This window comes from Pyrus communis, chromosome 6 (assembly GCF_963583255.1).
Source record: "Pyrus communis chromosome 6, drPyrComm1.1, whole genome shotgun sequence".
NCBI classification, from domain to species: Eukaryota; Viridiplantae; Streptophyta; class Magnoliopsida; order Rosales; family Rosaceae; genus Pyrus; species Pyrus communis.
The window spans coordinates 22469381-22492218 of NC_084808.1; positions in this window are offsets into that span (position 1 = coordinate 22469381).

Here is a 22838-nt window from a genome sequence, read left to right on the forward strand (position 1 = left end):
AAGGATTGTTTATTCCATGCTTGAACAACGAATTAGGCATTTTTAACTAAAATGATCTCTGTAATTGGTATAACTATTCACTTTGATTATTAAGATTAGAAACTCAAGAGATGTGGTCATTCTGTGAAAAATGTCGGTTAAATAAGGATCAAAATGACAAAAACACTCAATTTGATAAACAATGTGCGAAATAATTTGATAGAAAATGAATGTTTAATTATTTGTATTTTGATCCTTATTTAATGAAATTTTTTCATGGAATAATCAAAATGATTGACGACGGACAAAACTAGGCAACCATTTCTATCGATTATAGATCTCAAAAACCGTAATGAGAAGTCATATCAATCTTAGAAACTATTTTGACTGAAAAAACTCAACCGATTATTCTCGAATCATTCTGATTTCGTTCTCATAAAAGATAAGTAAACAAGTCATGAATGGAATCAAATCCTAAAACTTATTTTAATCTTCCACATTCGTCCATCTCCATACCCTCCAAGTTCAATTAACAATTCCTTACCAATATACAAAAAAAATGTTAAGCAATAACTGAATGTACTTCTTGGAATATTATTGAGGTTGAACGTTTAACAACAAAAAGCTTAACATAGAAATTCATGGAATTGGAGTGAAACTGAATCTAATCATACAGAGAAGCTGCAGGTGTTTCATGTTTGGCTTCGGAAGCACAATTACACACACACACAAAGTGCTGCACAACTGCAAAAAATAGTAAACAACAAGAGGGGACGACATCAATCATAAAAGAAAACCAATACTTTTATTTCAATCATTCAAAGTAATGCATCAAATTCTCAAGGGCAACAAGGCATTCGGTTGAAATAATCCAATGATCAACGCTAGAAAAACATTTCAAATTCAATATTATTTTAGAGAAAAATACGGTTTACTTTTGTTACGGGGCACTAAAGAAATTTCACTACTAAAAATCAATCGGAGTGATGGATATACGAGAGAACACTAATTTATGCAGTTGAAGCACAAAAGATGTAACCAATTTGATGCGTGATTAGTAGAAAGTAAATTGGGCGCCATAAAACCAAAGATATGGATGAAAAGACTCACAGGCCATTAAGGAGGGAAGAGCAGCCATCGTATTCGTGGTATCGGCGAAGAGGAGGCGGGGCAGCTGAAAGTGGCGATTGGTAGCCTTCATAGAAGTAACCCTGGTATCCATGTTCATGATGATGGGGCGGCGGAAAAGGTCCTGGACCAGGAGGATAGGGATCTGGGTATCCCGGTCGTGGCGGTGGAGGTGGAAAGTCATTAGGCGGAGAATACTCCAGTGGATACCCTGAAATTCCATTGTCCCACCACCACCAAAGAATTTTTAAAAATCGAAACAATTAATAATTTATTTCAACTAAACCAAACAAACCAGACAAATAAATCAATTAAATCAAACAAACAAATGGGGGGAAAATTAATTTGGGATTGGCAGGTGACTTGCCTGGTGGAGGATGATGCTGCTCATGTTGAACATGGACAAACGTTGTAACTCATTGTCTTTGCTTAATCCAATCGTAGAAGATGACTAGAATAAACCAACAGCGCCATCAGTATTCAGCACTACTACATCATCCGTCGGTAATGAGTCGGTTGAAAAAAAGATTGACACTTAGCGAAGGCATAGCTCTCCAACTGTCATCCTCCATGCATTACCCTTTTTGGAAGGATCGCAACTGGCAGCTGACCCAATTTACAGCGGAAATAAACGTGACAAAGTGCACTTTTCCCCTAAATATCATGTCATCCACATCCATGTCTTTTGACTTGGATAATATCTTCCCCATCCTTAAAAAGGAGAGATCTTTTCTGTGTGATTGGATCACATAGATGGTGGGATAGTGTTAAAAAAAAAAAATTAAACAACTTAAAAATAAATGTTCATTGTTACGTGAAATATCACTCGTGTTTAGAACATAATAAAACATTTTTCCTTAGGAAGACATCCTTGCTCGTTGCTCCTTCACATTGTTGCCCAGTATATATGTTCGAGGAAATTAACTGTAACAAATAACCATGATTTTATTGTTTTGAATTCATATAAAATAACGAGTCTTCAAAATAGAGGATGAAATGTTGTCTTTTTGGTCTCTGAAATAGTGGATTGCCGTGACAAAGCCCGCAGTTAGTCTTTTAAAAAAAATATATATATATATATATATTTTTTTTTTAATTTAGAAATGATCTTGGGATCATTTGATAAAGAAAAATAGTTCAAATTAATATGACAATTATCAATGTATTAAAAGACGAAGGCGTAGACGAGGCGTTCTACGGATAGGCCCGCCTAGGTGAAAGCTTTGAGGATTAGGCGAAGCCTCACGAGACTTAAGATTTTTAGTATAAACTATATATAATTACATATATTATATAATATTTTGGTGAAATACTTAAAAGTTGTAGAAGAAAAAACAAGAATAAATTTTTAAGAAAGAAAAAAAATATACATAGCATTACACAAAAACAAAAACAAATAAATACTTATTTTTCTTGCTGGCCACTTACTTATTAAGGAATATAAAGTTATAGCATATTTTTATAGAAATGAGTCTTTAGAAATCTAAAAAAATAATATTAAATTTTATAAATATGTTGGAAGAATATGCGTTGGGATGCTGGAAGTTGGAAGTTGGGACACTGGGCAGCTGAAAGTCACTTTAAAGAGAAAAAGAATCAGCCAATAAAATAATACTAAAAAAAAAAAAAAGTAAGCAAATGAAAGCACATCAAACGAGGCCGTGCTATTCAACTTCTTCAAGCAGCATTGCTGCGTCTGTAACTTCCATATTCAACCAAAATTTTCCAAATTCCAGTAGCTCTTACACAAAAACGATGCCTAATTGACCGCCTTAGGCAGGCCTCGACCACGTCTAGGCGAGTTTTCGCCTTCTCTCACTGGGCAGAGGTGATTGCACTGACGCCCTGCCTTCGAAGCCGCCTAGGCGTGCCTCAGGGCGCTTTTTTTAAAACATTGACAATTATAGAATGAAATGATATCAATTTAGTAAAAATTAGAGAAAGTATTATGTGTTGCCATCCTAATTTAGTTAGGAATGTGATTGTTGAGATTCTATAGTTTCTTTTAGATAGTGTCTTATTTCTGTTGTAATACATAAAGGGTAAAGAATTTACATAATGACAAAATGGATTGAGATCAGACACATCTCATAATTCACTAAATTTCTCTCTGCGTTATTGTACCATCTCTCTCTTTATAATTCTTCAGTTAAATAGGGCTACAACAAATACATTTTTTATAAAACTAGTAAAGTTATTATACCACGGTGCTCTGGTACAGTAAAAAAATCTCTCATGTAATGAGATTAACTTTGAAATGATATATTAAAAAAATAACCATTCTAAAAATTTATGAACTTAAAAAATATTACAATTTCACGAACTACTTCAACGAGTTAAAAGTTATACAATATATGTACAAAATTGATAGAATTCTAGTCTTAAGAAACCAACTGCAGAGAAATAACAAAATCCAATGACAAAACCAGAATTATATGTATACAAAAGGTGACGGCTCCTGTGCCAAGAAGCAGCAGCAAAGGGCAGCTATACTGCAGATAGTAAACAACAAGAAGGACATGTCTGAGAAATTAGAATCAGATAAAAGAAAATGATTTCCAGACCCAGGAAAAAAAAAGGAGGGAGATAAAAGAAACTAACACCAAAACCAACAAACTTATTTCAACCAAAGATTCAAAGATCCCAAGCCCGTTTGGCCCAGCCACTTGTCTTGTATTTGAAAGTGTCAAATTTTGGCGTCAACAGAAACTAATGCATGGAATTGCCAAGGTAAATAGGGCATTCAGTTGAATCCAATGATGAGAGAACTCGCTTTGGGAAAAAAACGTATTAGTAGCTTATATGCCATGGGAATGTTACAATTCTGAAGATGCGGTACTCATTAGGAAAATATTATAGTTTATATGTCGGATATTTACTATTAATATATTATTAATAAGGGTCAAGTTTGGAATAATATCGGTAAGGGGTCTGAAAAATTTATCAAAGATTTGTGCTCAACTGGATCAATTTTGAACTACGGTCTAAAGTGGCGCAAGTGTAATTGTGGTTATTATTTAGGTAAATAATTGAGGTTCAGGTCTTAATTCCTAAAGTTGACGGCCTGGGGTTTATTTCACAATTTCGCCCTATCAGTCTTTGCAATACTATTTATAAGATGGTGACTAAAATTTTGGTTGACCGGTTGAGGCCCATCTTAACCAAGATTGTTAGTCCTTGTCAAGTGAGTTTCTTAACAGGGACGCATATCACCAATAATATAGTGATTGCTCAAGTCCTTCACACTTCCGGATAGCGCAAGGAAAAAAAAGCTTCTTAGCTTTGAAAATTGATCTAGCAAAAGCTTACGATAAGCTTCGATGGAGTTTTATTCGGAATACTCTTCAAGAAATTGGTGTTCAAGGTAATGTTTTGGTGATAATTATGCATTGCATAACTGATGTGAATTTCCAAATTGTTTTAAATGGTGAGAAAACTAATAGCTTTTGCCCACTAAGAGGTGTTCGACAAGGTAAGCCTCTTTCTCCTTATCTATTTGTTCTTTGCATTGAAAAATTCTCTCATCTGATTAATGAAGTTGTTAATTCTGGAAAATGGAAAGCTGTTAAAGTTGCAAGACAAGGACCTGCTGTCTCTCATCTTGTGTTTGCAGGTGACATTATTTTATTTTGTAAAGCCTCCAAAGAGCAAAAGCTCAGATCGTTAAGGAGTGCCTTGATAAATTTTGCTTGGCTTTTGGGCAGCAAATAAGCTATGAAAAATGGAGAATCTATTGCTTACCTAATATTAATCGTGGAATGGCTCTTGAACTGAGTCGCATGTGGTTCTCCCCTGACTAATGATTTTGGAAAGTATTTAGGAGTTCCGCTCATTCATTCTCGCATCACTAAGAACTTACAAGGGCCTGGTAAAGGCTCAACCTCAACTTTCTGATTGGAAGGTGAACTCATTATCTCTTAGTATCACTCTTGTTCAGTCTGTCACCTCCGCCATCCCAGTTTATGTTATGCAGACAGTGAAACTACTAGTTATCATTTTTGATCAACTTGACATGTTAAATAAGAACTTCGTTTGGGGCTCCACTGAATCCAAAAATAAGGTTAACTTGGTTAAATGGAGCCAAGTTTGCCTTCCAAAGTCTCTTGGGGGGCTTGGTTTGTAAAACATGAGAGTTATGAATTCGGCTCTTCTTGCTAAGAACTCTTGGAGATTGATGCAGGGGGGTAATGGCCTTTGGGCAAAAGTTTTACAAGGAAAGTATATTAAAGGTGATATGGGTCAGTTACTCAATGATAAAACTGCTTTACACTTTTCTTGTACTTGGAAAGGTATTCTTGAACGGACAAAACTTTTGCATGAGGGGCTATTATGGCGAAACGGAAATGGCAATACGGTAAAGTTTTGGATAGACAAATGGGCTAAATGTGATATTTTGTTTCATCATGCTTCTTGCCCGCTTTCCAATGATATGCTAAATGCTACTATAGTGATTATTGTTACAATAATGATTGGGATATTGATAAATTATTATTTATTTTACCAAAGGAGATTGTCGAACAAATTCTTAGCATTCTAGTTGGTTTTGATGTTGTGGCTAATAAGTGTATTTGGAGTGGAACAAGTGATGGTAATTTTTCTGTTAAATCTGGTTATATGTTGGTCATTAATTCAAGTGGTCTTCCCAATTGGCGATGGGAATTCATTTGGAAACTTCATATTCCTCCAAAAGTTCAGAGTTTCTTATGGCTGCTCTCTCCTAATAAGCTTCTCACTAATGAACAAAGGCTGAAAATAGGTATGATTGATAACCCTAAGTGTCAGAGATGTACTTGTGGTGTGAAATCCTATCTTGGATTTCACTATTGCAAACTACGTATTTGCATTATGGAGATTTTATATTATTTTTGGGAATTTATATTAAATTTAGATTTTAATTAAACTAATTACGAAGTTTGAATTTTGGTCAGTAATCATTAATAAAAAAAAATCGTGGACTTGGGGTCACACTAAGTATAATTTAATAGAGCTCGACTCTACGAACGCGTAGGCAAAAACCGTTTAAGAAACTGATTTTCCACCCCCTCAACTCGTACACCCACACACCTAACCCTTTCGACCCAATTAGATTCCGGTGGTTCATAGCCATTTTTCAGGCAAATTGCACCCAACCATCACATGCAATCACCACCACACTTTTTCTCCTCCATTGTTCATTCAAGATTGGATGGAAATTGGGCCAAATTGTGGCGTTTTGCGATAAGACACCGAACGCTTCATCGGCGGCGATCCGTCATTTTTGAATGTAATCTCGTCGATCTCCTCGACCATTAGACTCCCCTTGAGCCCTGGAACAAAGCCCAATTAGTTTTAGGGGCAGCAAAACACCTAGGAAGGAGAATCGAAGCATACCTATTTCTAGGGTTCCGACAGTTTGCGGGTGTTTTCAGGCGTTTCCCGACTGAATTGGACTTCGGCCTAGGTATGAAAATTGCTTCCCTCACTGAGATATACTTGGCTGTAAAATTTGGTAATTTTTGGAAATAGTTAAATTTTCCTGTGAGTCGGGGCGACCAACCGCCGAGACCCCACATACCCTTCACAGACTAATTTGGATACCCTAATTCCATATGTACGTTCGATTGATGAAATCTCGTCATATGACTATAGTTTTGATAGAGACCGCCACTTCAACATTATATGAATCGACGATCTGACTGTTGGATGTTACCAAACTTTAATACGTAATATTTGAGGACAATAGGAACTTACAGATCGGGAATCTAACATACAGATCTTCCCGAATTAGATTTCTAAATTTGTAAATCTAAACGTCAACCGTCACGTAACTTTAGTGATTGGCTAAGATTCGACCGTTGGATCGTAATGAAATTTTAGTATATTGCTCTAGAAGCATAATGTGGACTTTAGGAAGTTATGGATCAGAAATCTGATTGGCGGATCTTCCAGTTTAGATTTCTAGGATTGTGGACCCTACTCTTGATCTTGATTGATGGTTGACTTTTAGTCAACTAGCCGGAGTTCTTCTAGCGTGTCGCTGATTTTAGAGTGTTGTTGAGATTCCATGGAGCTTATTGGGCTAAGCATGATGATGTGTTGCCTCGTTTGATGAGTGTCTCGATTTACGCACTAGTGGCGCAATATTGTGTTATACTTGGTTATTAAATGTTATTTCTGTTGAATTATTATTTTTATTTTTAGCCATCGATTTATATGATTTGATTGTGAATTGAGAATATTTATGAAATGTGATTGACGTATATATTTGAAATGTGGTTTGTGTTGTATGATTGGCATGATGTGATGAAATGTGAGGGCTAGAAGTGGACCGTTAACCCATTGTCATGGGGTTTGTTGCTTCGGCACTTGTTTCACATCTTGTTTCCTTATTTCACTTTTTTTTTTTTTTTTTTTTTTTTTTTTTTTTTCCGTTCAGCCCTTCGAAATTGAGTATTTGGTTCTTGTATTGTTTCTTCAAGCCATTGCTATATTCCTTGGACTTCCGCTCGGTTCCATGAGTGGTCCGAAATCCCTCGTGATCCACGATTCCATTGAGTGGTCCGGAATGGTATCTAGCTTGTATTTCATTGAGTGGTTTAATATGCATTGTACTCACGATTCTGTTGAGTGGTCTGGAATCGTATCCACTCAGATTCCGTTGAGAGGTCCGGAATCCCTTCTACTCTACGATTTCTTTGAGTGGTCCGGAATCCCCTTTGGTGTATTGGTTCCATTGAGTGGTCCGAAACCCGATGTTGATGAATTTCGTTAAGTGGTCTGAAATCGCATCATTTGACTTGTTGTTCCTTGGATTTGATTTCAGCATTAGAGATGTAGGTTTTGGCTGAACTGTGTCGCTCTAACCCTGCATTTCGGTGTATGGTATGTGTTATTAATTGACGTGATTGTGGAATGATGTTAGTTGTGATTGTTGTTATTATGATTAGACTTGTTGACCAATATGTCTAGAGATTTATGTTGCGCTTCATCGAATGTTCCTCGTGATATTGCATGCCTGTTGTGTGATATTATGTTGATACATAGTGATTTATGTGATGATTGTTTGAGTGTAGTGAATGACGAACTACGAATGGCTTAATCCTTGTTTAGGGTACGTAGGTAGTCTAATGAGAAGGTTAGATGCAGCCATAAAGTGTACGAAAAAAAATTACTGTGCGATTCGATTCTCGAGTTGTACTTTGCCATATCCCGGAGGCGAGGTAAGTTAGAGATACGGGTATTTGGTGACGTCAAGTGTTGATCCTGGACGTAGGTCGGGATCGGGGCATGACATGTGGCGTTGAATCAGTGGCTCATGTTTTCGAAGATTGTCCTAAGGCAAGAGAAGTTTGGCAAATGTTGGGAATGTATAAACCATAGTCAGATTACATTGATTTTCATGATTTTCTTCATTTTAATCTCACCACTCATAATAGGGGGTTTAGAGTGGAGGTTAGTTTTTTCCATTGCTTGTTGGTTTATTTGGTATTTGGCAAAATAAATTTATATTTGAGCAAGATTTTGCCATGACTGATGAGCCTACAATTGCTATTTGTACTTATCTTCGTGAATGGTTGAAGGCAAAAACTCACAAGATTGATAAACCTCATAGGATTGACTATTTGCTTAATTGGGAAGTTCATCCTTCAGGTTGGTTTAAGCTTAATGTGCAAGAAGGGAAGTAATAATTATATTGGAGCAGGTGGTGTTTTGAGAGATTCTGATCATTAATGAATTTCTGGGTTTTGTGCCAATTTGGGCACATATGAGATTCTCAATGCTGAGCTATGAGGTTTTACTTGGGCTTACAATTGGCATGGAGATTACGGATTGATAAATTATTGGTGGAATCAGACTCTGCAGTCACAGTTCATTTGGTGTTGCAAGCTATTAGCAATAATCATCCTTGAGGTCCCCTTGTGTTTGCATGTCGAGATTTGCTTTCAAGATCTTGGTAATGTGAACTTTTGGCATGTTTACAAAGAAAAGAATTTTGTGGCAAACAATTTAGCGACCTAGGTCATTTTTATTTTGATACTCCTCCTTGTTCAGTTAGTTTTATTCGTGAGGATCGACTTGGGATGTCCCGTTTTAGATTTATTATTGAGTAGGTTTGTTTGGGCTTGCTTTTAGCCCCGTTTTTCAACCAAAAAAAAAAAAAACCTCCATAGTGGAGTTGATCAATAAGTATTTACTTAATCCTAGGTTTACTAGGACAGGTTAATATACACACCCAAACCCCAAACTCGAAACTCGAAACATATGAAGAGAGGAGAGCAGGTTCGTGCTCGATTGATTTGAGGTTCCACCCCAAAATAAAATGTCAATAGCAGTGGTGACCCAACTTCTTAGATTATTACTGCAAATGGCCATGAATATATAATTTTGTTTAAGACCTATATACTATTTATATAGTCTATATATACTTACCGTGATAATGTTTCCATTATTTAACTTTTAACAATCGAGTTTCCATGGCTACTCCACTAACGTTAGGTTAGGAAGGAATTGTTTACGATTCTCCTAGGCAACAGAAGCGACTGTCGTCATAAAAAATATATTAAGTAAGTTGAACGGAGGTGTTTTAAGATAAGAACCAGATTTGGATAGTTTTATTTAGCATAGCATATAGAATTTAAGTGGTGAAGTTGCTGACAATATTAGCAGAACCCGGGGGCTAGAACAATTGCAAGAGTTAAAGAGAGAGGAAACATATCGAATAAAGTAAGCACAAGGGGAGGACAATAGTGTCATGTGCTTTCCCCTTGTTTAATTATCTTCATGCACTCTTTATTGTGCATGTTTGTAGAGCAATAGAGGTTTACTTTTGATTAATAATACAACCAAATGCTGCATCTCAAGAATCCCCAACAATAAAAATTATCCCCGGGTTCGAACATTGTCTTTTCCATCTTAGGTGGGTATAGAAAAGTAACCGAACACCAGTACTTCTGTTCTAAAGAGAAGAGATCGATGTATCTAATGGCCTAAGGGCAGCAAGAGTCCAGTATCCAGCAGCAACAAATTGCAGCCAAACTGAAACATGTAAACAAGATATCAGGGGTTAGTGAAGCAGTGGAACAAGAACAAATTAAGGAAGTCAAAAAGTAATTTTAGCTGACCTACATACAGAATTAAGGCATTTAAAAGTCAAAGATTAGCGGACGTGAACATAGTCACATTGGAAAAGCACGTGCTGCCTCCATGCACCAAAGTTCTAGTCCCTTTCCCCACAATTTAGATTAAGTTAAGGTATAAAGAACTGGATCCTCTCCTGAGCTCAGGATGGGAATCCTCCTGAGCAGCCCATCCGAACCGTTGAAATTTGATCCAACGGCTCCTAACAGGGAGCCCTTCTAAAAATTATAATAATTGCAGCCGTTGGATCAAGTTTGAACAGCCCGGATGGGCTACTCATAAGGATCCCCATCCTGAGCTCAGGAGAGGATCTAGTTCCAAAGTATAATATCGCTTATATAAAAATAAATATAAATAAAATAGTAGAATCTAATTGTCAATTGGTAATTGGTCTCATGATGGAACCTTAACTTTCTTCATGGTATCAGCACAGGTTGTCCCACGTGTAAAGCCCAAATGCCACACATACTCCACGTCACCTGAGTTGTGTTATCCACATTTTAGGCTTGAAAATTCGCCACATGTGAGGGGACACGTTGGGAATGTGTCCCACATTGATGGGCAGAGGGATCTTGCATGGGCTTATAAGAGGTTGGGCTACTCCTTATATTGTCAATTGATTTTATGGTGAAACCTTAATTTTCTTCAATAAGCAATGGGAAAATGAAAACTTGTTAGCTACATTGTTCTAATCTTAGTTTGAATTGGGAACACAGTTGAGCCTTGTCATTCTAGAATTCTAAATTTGGAGCTGATCGTTATCAAGAAAAAAGATTAATTTTGTCCTGAAAAGTTAGAAAATACAAAAGAACAAAAGAGTAAACACACAGTTACTCAGTTCATGCCAAACATGATATGATCAAACTATTAAGGGTAGAAGCTGAAAGCCAGTGAGTCAGTAGGGAGAAGGAGAGTATGCGCGTACCAGCCTCTAAGAACTGAACAGCAACCAGGGCCATCATTGTCTTGGGGTGAAGAAGGCGGCGGCCGGTTCGGGGTTGGTGCGGGAGGATAAAAGTAACCCTGATAGCGAGATGGTGGAGGGCTAGGAGGAGGACGAGGGGGAGGGTAGTCTGATGGCGGCGGAGGCGGAGGGCCACCGGGAACAGGATGGTACCTCATTGCTTTGCTTTAGCACTAGTACTTATCAAGGCCTAGTTCAAATAATGCTACTACTAGAAATTGTCAGAGGCTTTTGTGTGCTGTTTCTTGCTCTAGAATCTAGATAAATCATACATATAGTAAGGGTTACTCTGTGGATTACGTTACATGCCAAGCGCTAGGAGAAATGTGTGTTGTTCTAGTATTTTTCTTTTGCTAAACGTTTTGCACATGCGAGAGACAACTTGTTTTTCTGAATTCCATGTTTTACACTCATTTCAGTATTGCAACTATAATGGTTATAATAACCATCTCTCGTTTTCATGAAAATCCTCGTAATAAATAAGCCGATGTTGTAGGTCAATTAAAAACAAAAGTCGTCCACCATTTTAACCTAACATCGATTCTCCAGACTTTCAACTACCATTCCAGAAAGAAGGTAACTTTTCTATGTCACACTTATACTATTCTGACTTAACAGTAACAGTCCATCGTTTACCATTTAAAAAGAACAAAGCAACAAATCTATCTTTTTACCAAAACCACAATTACTAATGATAAAAAGCGGCTGTTTTATCAAGATTTCAGAGTGGGCCGTCATTGTTTCACAAATAATGACATTGATATTGTCTTAATATAACTATTTGCACAACTCAGTAGATGTTAGGTTTTATCTTAAAAGCTTTCAGTGCAATTAGGAGTAGAACGTTCAATATAAATTATAATTTATTCTGTTAACTCTGGATTGCATTCTTCAACATATTTTTCTTTTATTTTATCATAGAAGTATTTAGAAATTTAGCGTGTTGGGCTTCAACATATATTTGTTTCTAAAGTTTTTGCATGTAGTCAAATATCCAAATGGATTCCACCCATGCTGGATTTGAAACTTCTCCCTCTCCTAACTTATTGTAATAATTTTGAATTATTCTCCCTCTCCATAATAATAATGATTTTTTTTTAAATTGAAAATTTAGATATCGTACTTAAAAAGGCAAATAAATCTATGAAAAAGAATTAATACAAAATACTAAATGTTGTGGCCTATATTTAACTAACATGGGAGAGGGGGCCGGCGGCACATAGAGAGAATATAGAAAGAGATGTGTTTGTAGGGTTGTGTAAAAGATGTTGTTATTCTCCCTACGCAGTGCCTTTATTTATAGTAATAAGAGAGAGAAGAAATCCTTCTCATCCAAGGAATATAAGTCCTAATAGGGAAGAATAACTAGAATAAAATCTAATCTATAATTTACACAATCATACTTAAACAAGAAGTTTATAACACTCATCCTTGAGTTTGTAAATACTCAAGTAGATTCGACATCATGTAGAGGTTGAGGAAGTCAACTCGTCGACACTGATTCTAGGAATACGTTATTTTTAAGTAAGGTAGGAACTTGCATAAGGAAGTAAGTCTTACAAAAAACCCTATGGCTATGGTAAAAACCCGAGTAGGGACAAAATCCATAGTCTAAGGAAAAATGCGTGAGAAATGCAAAGTCAAATGAAACGTCTACGGGACATCATTAGGATATGATCAACCTAAGGTGGGTGCCTCCTCAAAACCTCGTTAGGTAGCAAACACCCAGTGGGAAAAATGCTTCTAATCGTAGGAGAAAATAGTATATTAAGATCAAGCAAGTATACTTCAGGATACTCCCCCTGAGTATGACATAATTCTAAAGAGAACTAGCAATGTTACAACTCAAAATGTTTACACATACCAATTCCTTGAACAAGCTTCTAAAACGTCGCCTTCAGCAGTGATTTGGTGAAGAGGTCGGCCAGATTGTCTTGTGAACGGATTTGCGTGACTTCAATCTTCTAATGCTCTTGTTGTTGATGTAAGAAGAAGAACTTTGACGCAATACGCTTGGTGTTATCTCCTTTGATGTAACCCTTCTTGAGTTGTTCGATGCATACTACGTTGTCTTCATAGATTGTCATCAGGACGTCAACAGAGGGGTAAAGATTGCAAAAGCTTCGAATATGGCCCACAACTGCTCTCAGCCAAAAACATTCCGGAGTTACTTCGTGTAAGGTGAGAATTTTAGCATGGTTAGATGAAGTGGCAACTAATGTCTGTTTAGTTGACCTCCAAGAGATTGCGATCCTCCAATGGTAAAGACATAATCCGTTTGAGAACGTGCCTTGTGCGGATCAGATAAGTATCATGCGTCAACATAACCAATAAGGTAAGAATTAACTCGAGATAAGGGGGTGCGGCATCACTCGAGGATCTATAGGGATAGAACAAGCCTAGATATGTAGTATCTTTGAGGTAGCAGAAAATGTCTCTAATTCCAGTCCAGTGTCTGCATGTGGATGCATTACTGTTTCTTGCTAAAAGATTAACAGTGAATGAGATGTCGGGTCTAGTGCTTTAAGCTAAGTACAATAAGCGCCTATCACACTTATATAAGGAACTATAGGCTCCAAAATCTCTTCATCATCCTTATTTTGAGGGAAGGGATCTCATTTTGCATCTAACGATCAAATGACTATATGAGTACTCAAAGGCTTCGCTTTATCCTTATTAAAGCGGCGCAACACCTTTTGGGTATAGTTCGATTGATGTACTAAGATTTCATCCAAACGGTGCTCTATCTCGAGATCGAGACAGTATTGAGTCTTTCCTAGATCTTTCATCTCAAATTCCGACTTCATGTGCGTGGCAGTTCTCGCGAGCTCTTCAGGAGTTCCAATAAGATTCATGTCATCAACATATATTGCAACTGTGGCAAAACCATGATGTGACTTCTTAATGAACACAAAGGGCATAGTTCATTGTTCACATATCCTTGACTAGTCAGATACTTACTCAGACGGTTATACCACATTCTTCCGAATTGCTTCAAATCATATAGTGAACACATTAGTCGAATTAAAAGCGTGTTCCGAGGTTTGGAAATATTTGATCTGGTCAATGTAAGTCATTTGAGAACTTTCATATAAATTTTCGTATCAAGATCCTCATAAAGATACATATTTACTACGTCCATCAGCTGCATACTCAGTTTTTCGAAAACTACCAAACTTATAAGGTAGTGAAAAGTAATCATATCCATAACGGGTGAATAAGTTTCATCATAGTCAATCTCGGGGAGTTGTGAGAAGCCTTGTGCAACAAGACAAGCTTTGTAATGCACAATTTCGTTCTTCTCATTACGCTTCCAAACGAAAATCCATTTGTAGCCGACATGCTTCACATGTAGAGGAGTAGAAGCTATAGGTCCAAACACCTTACATTTCACAAGCAAATCGAGTTTGACTAAAATTGCTTGTTTCCAATTTGACCAATCAGTTTTACGTCGACATTCATCAATGGAACGAGGTTTAATGTGATCGCTTAACATGATCTCAGTAGCTACTGCATATGCTAATGCATCATCGATGATCATCTCATTTATACACCAAACATCATCTAAGCTAGCATAATGGATCGAAATCTCGCGATTCTCGGGAGGTGGATTCGTCTCTTCAAGGACGCTTCCGTAATCTAGAATTTCCTCATGAGTTGGATAGAATGAGTAGGCGACAGTTGAATTCATGGTAGGCTCTTCAGGTGCCTGTGTCGTGGGTTTCCTCTTCCGGGGGTGTCAATCCTTTGAAACAAGTAGTCTGCCACACTTTTGTGTAGAGGTAGATGATTGGCTAGCCGTTAATGTACATGGATTGGCCAAAGTGGAGTCCCAGGCCTCCAGGAGGGAAGTCCGTCGTACATTTGGTACATCCATCTTTGCAAGCACATTCGTAGCTGGAATATGTGAACTTGTCACTCGTGCTAGATCGGTGAAAGCATCTGGTATACTATGAGTTATGCTATGAAGATCTAATATGCGATACACTTCAATATCAGACTGAGCGGTGCGGGGATCTAAATGAGACAAAATGAGAGTCATCCATAATAATTTGCGTCGTTCTTCAAGAACGTTGATGTTCTTATCTCCCCCTAACGGCCAGAAGACTGTCTCATAGAAATGACAATTCGCGAAACGAGTAGTAAACAGATCGCTTGTCAAAGGTTTTAAGTAATGAATAATTGAAGGAGAATCATATCCAGCATAGATTCTCATCCTTCATTAAGGCCCCATTTTTGTACGTAAGGGTGGCGAAATCGTCACATAGACCGCATAACCAAAAACGTGTAGATGCAATATGTCGGATTTTTATACGGTAAACAACTGAAAGGCGCCATATAGTTGGGGTCGCAACACACTTCAGACGGACCAACATGGTTGCGTTCAATATTATATGGCCCTAAGCAGCGATCGGGAGCTTGGTACGTATGACCAACAATCGAGCAATCATTTGTAAGCGCTTAATGAATACCTCTACCAAGCCGTTCTGGGTATGAACATGGGGTACTGGATGTTCAACTTCAACCCCAACTGACATGAAATAGTTATCAAAAGTTTTAGATGTGAATTCTCTAGCATTATCCAATTGAATAAAGTTGATCGGATAATCAGGGTGGTGAGTCCTGAGCTTGATAACCTGAGCCAACAATTTGGAGAATGCAGCGCTCCTTATGGATAATAAGCACATGTGTGACCAATGTGTGGAAGCGTCAACCAAAATCATAAAATATCTAAATGGTCTGCAGGGAGGGTGAATTGGTTCATAAATGTCCTCCTGAATTCTTTGTAGAAAAATAGGAGGATTCGTACGAATCTTGTCATAAGAAGGCTTAATAAAAAGCTTTCCCATAGAGCAGGTTTGACATGTGATTCCTTGAATCGAACCTAAACTTCAGGTTAGTGGATGCCCGTGTGATGATCTGAGGATACAACGCATCGTTGTTCGTCCAAGGTGTCTTAAACGATTATGCCAAAATGTAATTTCGTGATCAGTCCCAGAGGTAGGGCCAGCCATTTAGTGGCTTTCTAAAGGGCGTATCGTCGTAGTATACAGACCACTCGGGGTACATTTCATCTTCTTTAGAATACATTTCTGGCCATATTCGTAGGAAGTTACATATAGAAATTCAACTCCATTTTCTACATAGGTTTCAATGTGGTAATTATTGTCTTAAATATCTTTAATGCTCAACAACATTCTTCCTGAACGTGGAGAATAAAGTGCCTCTTGAATGGTCAAAATAATGCCATTGGACAACATTATACGGGTCTTTTTATATCCTTCAATCAAGTTTGATGAACCTGAGAGGGTTGTCAATGGTGCATTCTTAGGTATGAAATTAATGATAGATGAGTTCACACAAAATGGTGTGTGGTTGCACTATTTACTAGACAACTAACTATCTCACTAGTCAGACCTAGAATAAAATTAATTGAACCAGTCACATCCATAAAAGTTCGAAAACTTAAATCCATTCAATTAATTTTTTCGAGAAAAATTTATGAACTTCAGGTTCATAGTACCTACAAACAAACGCACATATATATATATATATAGAGAGAGAGAGAGAGAGAGAGAGAAATATGTAACAAGAAAATATGCAAATAGAACTTCAGGTCTAGGATTATAATTGAATTAATTATTTGAACTTCGGGCCAAAATTAAAGTGCGGGGGAAAAAATATAAAACCTATATTGTCCATAAAAATAAAAAAACAATTAAGCTCGGGGCCCAAAAACAAGGACCAAAAACCCATGAGTGGGCTTATCAAATTTGTGCCGTGGTCCAGGCCCAAAAACTGGGTTGAATAAGAAGTGGGTCGAGCCAAGGCAATAAGCCCATATGCATAGAGTTGGGCTACAGGCGCAGGCCCAAATGGCAGAGCCCTAAATATAAGGCCAATCGTGTGCATTGCTTACACTGATGCATTAGCACAGAAGCTGGGATCCGGTGTGGTGCAATGCAGGGAAACGGGTTGGTTCCGCTGCAGCACGAGACATGGGAACACCAAAGCCCATTTAAGCTAGTGTCGCGAGTGGGCCGAAAGGAGAGGGTTGCAGTGGGCTACTACATGCAAGCCTAAAAACTAAGTCTAGGTTTTTGGTTGGGCCGAGAAGAACCAAAGCCCAGAAGGGCTGGGTCTTGGACCAGAAAAACGTCTCAATCGTGTGCTCGGTGTGCTCGCTGAAGAAGAACACTGGACCCATCGCTTCTGGCGGCAATCTTTGGTTATGGTTCATCGTAGAACCTCTTCCCAAATGACGGAGAGTGGAATCTCGACGTCGACGAACCAAGAAACCTTCGTGTTCGAGTTAGGGGTTTCAAACTTCGATGAGATTACGAAAAATCTTGGCCATGATTTTGACAGAGACGATTTCAGGTCATCAAGAATGGCAGCCGTGGTGGCTGGGAATGACTGCAGGCCATACTTTTGTCAGAAAATCAGTGGTGACGCTGATGATGGCGTCGCATTCTGGGTTTAGAGTCTAAGGGGGCTCTATGGTCTCGGCTTGCTCGAGGGTTTAGGTTCGAAGAACCTAAAAAAAATAGTTAAATTCAATTCAATTGCATGTATATTCATATAATTCAATGCATGAGTAGATATATGATGCAATTCATGGCAATTTCAATTCAGATAATTCAACAATTATGGATATAATGCATACATAATTTAAGTAGAATCTAAAATTCGGAAAACGTAAAGTTGGGTCATGCATTATGGTGAATGTTCATGCTATCAGGGCTGCAAAAATATCGAGATAAAAACCATTGTTTTGAAAGAACCTGATTGTGTGATGATATTGATTAATTGGTTTGATGCAAAAAAAAATTTCTTCGATTTGGGCTTTCCATCTCCAAAGCTTGTATCACGCTCAACACAAAAAATTGAAATTGAATCAATAAAATCAAAATTTAATCAATTAAAAATAATTGAAATGTAATACTCCCCTGATTGAAGACGAATAATTTTTTACATCAGATTCCTAAGCGTAATTGTAGGAGTGTTGATAACGTGTTGTGGCCTATATTTAACTGACAGGGGATAGGGGGCCGGCAGCATAAAGAGAATATAGAGAGAGATGTGTTTGTATGGTTGTGTAGAGGATGTTGTTATTCCCCCTATGCAGTACCTTTATTTATAGTAATAAGAAAGAAAGAGAGAAGAAATCCTTCTCCTCCAAGGAATACAAGTCCTAATAGAGAAGAATAACTAGAATCAAATCTAATCCAGAATTTGCATGATCACACTTAAATAAGAAGTTTATAACACTAAAATATATATAGCTGACAACAATGCAACATTCTTCGATCGACTCCTCTTACATTTTTATGATCTTCTCCCGCTAGTAGAGTCAACTATCTAAAGAATTTTAGGTGTGATATGAAACTTGTAAATTAGGTTATGTTAGAAAAACCATTTTTTTTTAACTCATCAAAATTAAGTAGGAAGAACAACAAATGAACTCATCAAAGGGTGGGCAAGCCCAATGGACCTTTATTCGTATCCATGTCTAGTTGTAGTTTGGAGAGCCACACAATGTCACATAACCCAACATATGATCATATAAACTAAATTGGAAATTGGAGGGAGTCTCTAAGCTTAGGAACAGGTTTGAATGTTGGATTATGCGTCTAAGTTTGAGAGTTTTTGAAGCTGAAACTACTTTCGAAGTTAATTTAGGTCTAGTTACAAAGAAATTAAAATAAATGCATGATGTACGGTGAATAATGATAGGATTTTTATCATTTTTGTGAAAAGATTAAATACACCTAAAATACTTGCAAGATAAATAAGGTTATCATTGTATAGCAGCTTATGCTATGCCGTTCTCCACAAGAATTATCAAACTAATTTATATTTAAAACTTATTCTTAATTAATTATTGAAAACAAAGTTTAGAAGTAGAATTGAAAATGTGAATTTAAATAATGAAAGGAATTAAGTAAAAAGCAAGTATAAAAATCGGCAAAAGTAGAGAATAATGTAAAACCATAGTTTTGAAAAATCAAGTTTTAAAGACACTAGAGTTTTGCCGTCACCTTAATAGTCTTATGTAGTTTTACCAATTACTTATGAAGTACATATGCAACTTTGAAGGTTAGGTTTTCCTTATGCATATTATCCTCATGATATTCAAGTAAAAATGTATATCTAACATGCAACCTATCTGTGATATTCAGATCAAATATAAACATGCAAGACTCATAAAACTTTGTGAAAGCTTTTTGAAAAACAATGCAACCCTTAAGAGCGGGATTCGCCTTAAGTGAATTACAATTATCAATCACAAGAAGCCATACTTCTCTTACTATAGGACGCTTACCCAGCCAACATCTAGATCCGGCTTCACCCAAAACTTTTATGGTTCACCCCAACATTCCCCACATCTTTTACATACCCACCCAGTTCAGCAACTTTTTTTTTAAATGCATAATATCTGAAGTAATTCAATAAAGACTATATATTCATACTAAAGTTCATAATCTTGCCCTAACAACGAAAGTTAGTAACACATATTCATAATTAAACCCAAAGACATTATTATTAAGAAGAAAAAAAGGATTGAAAACACCTTGTCTCAAAAAAGCAATCTCCAAAGCCTAGCCAAGTTCTCTAAAATAGTGCGCAGATAACTCTAATACACGGCTACACTATATTTATAGTTTCTTATTCCTTGTCCTACATAAACAAAGTCTTCTAATAAATATGGAAATCTAATTAAAATAATAAATAATGATTTTTTTATTCAATGTCAAATTCGGATTGTAGAGAAAATCACACTTTTGTCTCTTTTTAAAGCTTGGCACTTCTTCTTTAAATCCTCAAACGGAACCTTCCTCAAAATATGTCATTTTGACTTTCAAAATGCTCAAAACGTCTATAAAGGTTAATCTGGAAGAACTGAACGGTTAACACTTATTTCTTCAGTCAAACAGCTTGAACTTAAAATCTGAAATTTGTATACAATCATTCTGAAAAAATCACAAATCTACTCCAGTTAGAATTACTCTAAAATTCATCAACTGCATTGCTTTATGTCCAAAACATCAAAATTCTATCAAAATAATAAGTCAATTATAATTACAAATGGAGTAAAATACATAATGTAATATCGACTCACAAATATATTTAAATGATGTGTATAAAATACAGTGAGCAGTGGAGAGGAAGTATTAGTAATTGAGGAGTGGGAAAAGATGCAAAATGGAAGAAAACAAGTGCTGGGGGACAGGAAAAGAGAAAGGGACAGATTGACAGAGATTCCATTTATGCAGAGAAACGTCTGAAACACAAAGGAAAAGATATACAGAGACGGTAAATAAAGAGTAATGCTGAATTTACTTTTGAACAAGACTTGCTGCTGAACAATTCAGCAGCCCTGTTTATATCCAATCCTGTATGGATACGTATCCAAATTTTAATTAAAAAAATAAAAAAATAAAAAATTGGACACGTATTCACATAGGATTAGGTATAAGCAGGAGTGTTGAATCTTTAGCTGCACATTGAACGCCTCATTCAAATGATGCATGTCATACACTATAGAATGATAGAATTTTCAACCGAGTTAAAGGGTCCTCGTCATATTGCCTGCAGTGCTAGGAGGACAGATCTTCTCCGGATAAAAAAAAACCGTAAAGATCAAATGATCTGGGCCGTTAAAATTTGATCTAACAGCTACAATTATTATAACTTTTAGAGGGATCTCATGTTTGTAACCGTTGAATCAAATTTTAATGGTCCGAATTATTTAATTCTTAAGCTCAGTTTTTTTTTAGATTCGAAGAGAAGCGGTACTCCATTACTAGCTAGTATCAGTCGGTCCCTTTGTCTTTGATCAACTCATCACCACCAAGACGCAAATAACGATATACATACATACATACATACATACATACATACATACATATATATATATATATATATATATATATATATATATATATTTATAGACCTTCTCTTTCCTCTAATATCACCTTTCATCTGCTAGCTGCATAATAATTCATCTCTTTCTTCCTATCTACAGAGTCCACAGACCAGAGTTCACTGCATTCTTTGATCGATGCATAGATTCCTTTCTGGTTTCTGGCAACCAAAACCTGCAGGAAAGGTTCCTTTGTTTTCTCCATACAAGCTAGTCCAGCTATGCCCTATATATAATTGACCCCAGCCACCCTCCAGTCTTCAGACCCCATATATGTACTATAGCTGTAGTACTGCTCCTCACTCTTGGACCATATGCATCCGTCTCACATACTTGATCTCTTTCAGTTGGAGAAGAGATCATCTCCGGATCTCATCCATTAAGGTCACCGGATCAAGTGATCCGGATCTTTGAAATTTCATCTAACGGCCCACCTGTTTTGACCTCTTAAAAACTATAATAATTTTTTGTCGTTTGATGAAATTTCATAAGTTCAAATCACTTAATCCGATGATCTTAGTAGGAGACATCCATCTTCTCTTTCAGTTGTACATTTTTTTATTAAGCATCTCTCTCTCTCTCTCTCTGAAATTCGAATCTTTTAGGACGGAGAACCTTACATCCACACACTCAACTGCTAGCTGCACCACCTTGTCACTTGTCACGGCCTCTTCCTTCTACTCCAATACACCATATATTCTACATTTTTATTCAGTTCAACTTCCAACATGCATGCACGATATCTATCGGTTTTTACATAGATAAAATCAACATAACACCCACATATATGAGTCACGTAACTAGTATTTGCTATTACTAAGATTGTGAACCATATGTAGCATATATCCATTAAATTACTTTTTAATTTTGATGGAGCGGGCGAGGTTGCTTTTCAAGACTGGTTGTTATTTTTAATAGAAATATCTTAGATACAATGGATATATTCGCCTTCAGATGTGTATATACCTATAAAGTTAACCTAATAGAGGTGAGTTATAGATTTCGTTTTCTTTGTAACCATACCCTTACCATTTCAGAATTGGTGAGTTCCCCAACAATGTTGCATGTATACGTTGCGTACTTATATATGGTTAATTTGCAATCACTATTACTGTGACATGGTAGTATGCTTGCTGAGTGAGCCTTCTGTTTAATTAGAGTCGGTAATTAACAATGGTTTCTCTCCAACCCAAAACATTAGGCCTGATAAACGATATGCTTGGGCTTAATTTCATCGTTTTGTGCTTGCCAAATTTCATGGGTCAACACAAGCGTTTTAACTTTTATGATATGATTTTTGCAATTTTTTAATATTTCTACACACATATATTTAGGTCATTTGATTTCTCTTTGATTCATATAAAATTAAGGGTTAACTACATTTTACAATTCAATGTTTGAGGTGATTTTTAAAATGAGTCATAGGTTTAAATTTTCTCACATTGCCCCTAAGGTTTTAAAAATTTGTATCAATTAACACAATTTGTATATTTGAATGTCTAATTATTCATTAAATTGATGAGCTTTCTAGTTAATATGATGTAAATGTGGCGTAAATATCAACCTAGTTAAAGGTTTCATGCTCACTTTGACTATGTAATCAATTTAACTATAATTCCAATAATTCATTAGACAAAAAGTAAAATTGCTATAATTTCAAAATTTTAGGAAGCAATGTGGGAAACTAGAAACCTCATAGCCTATTTTGAAAAACACCGAAAC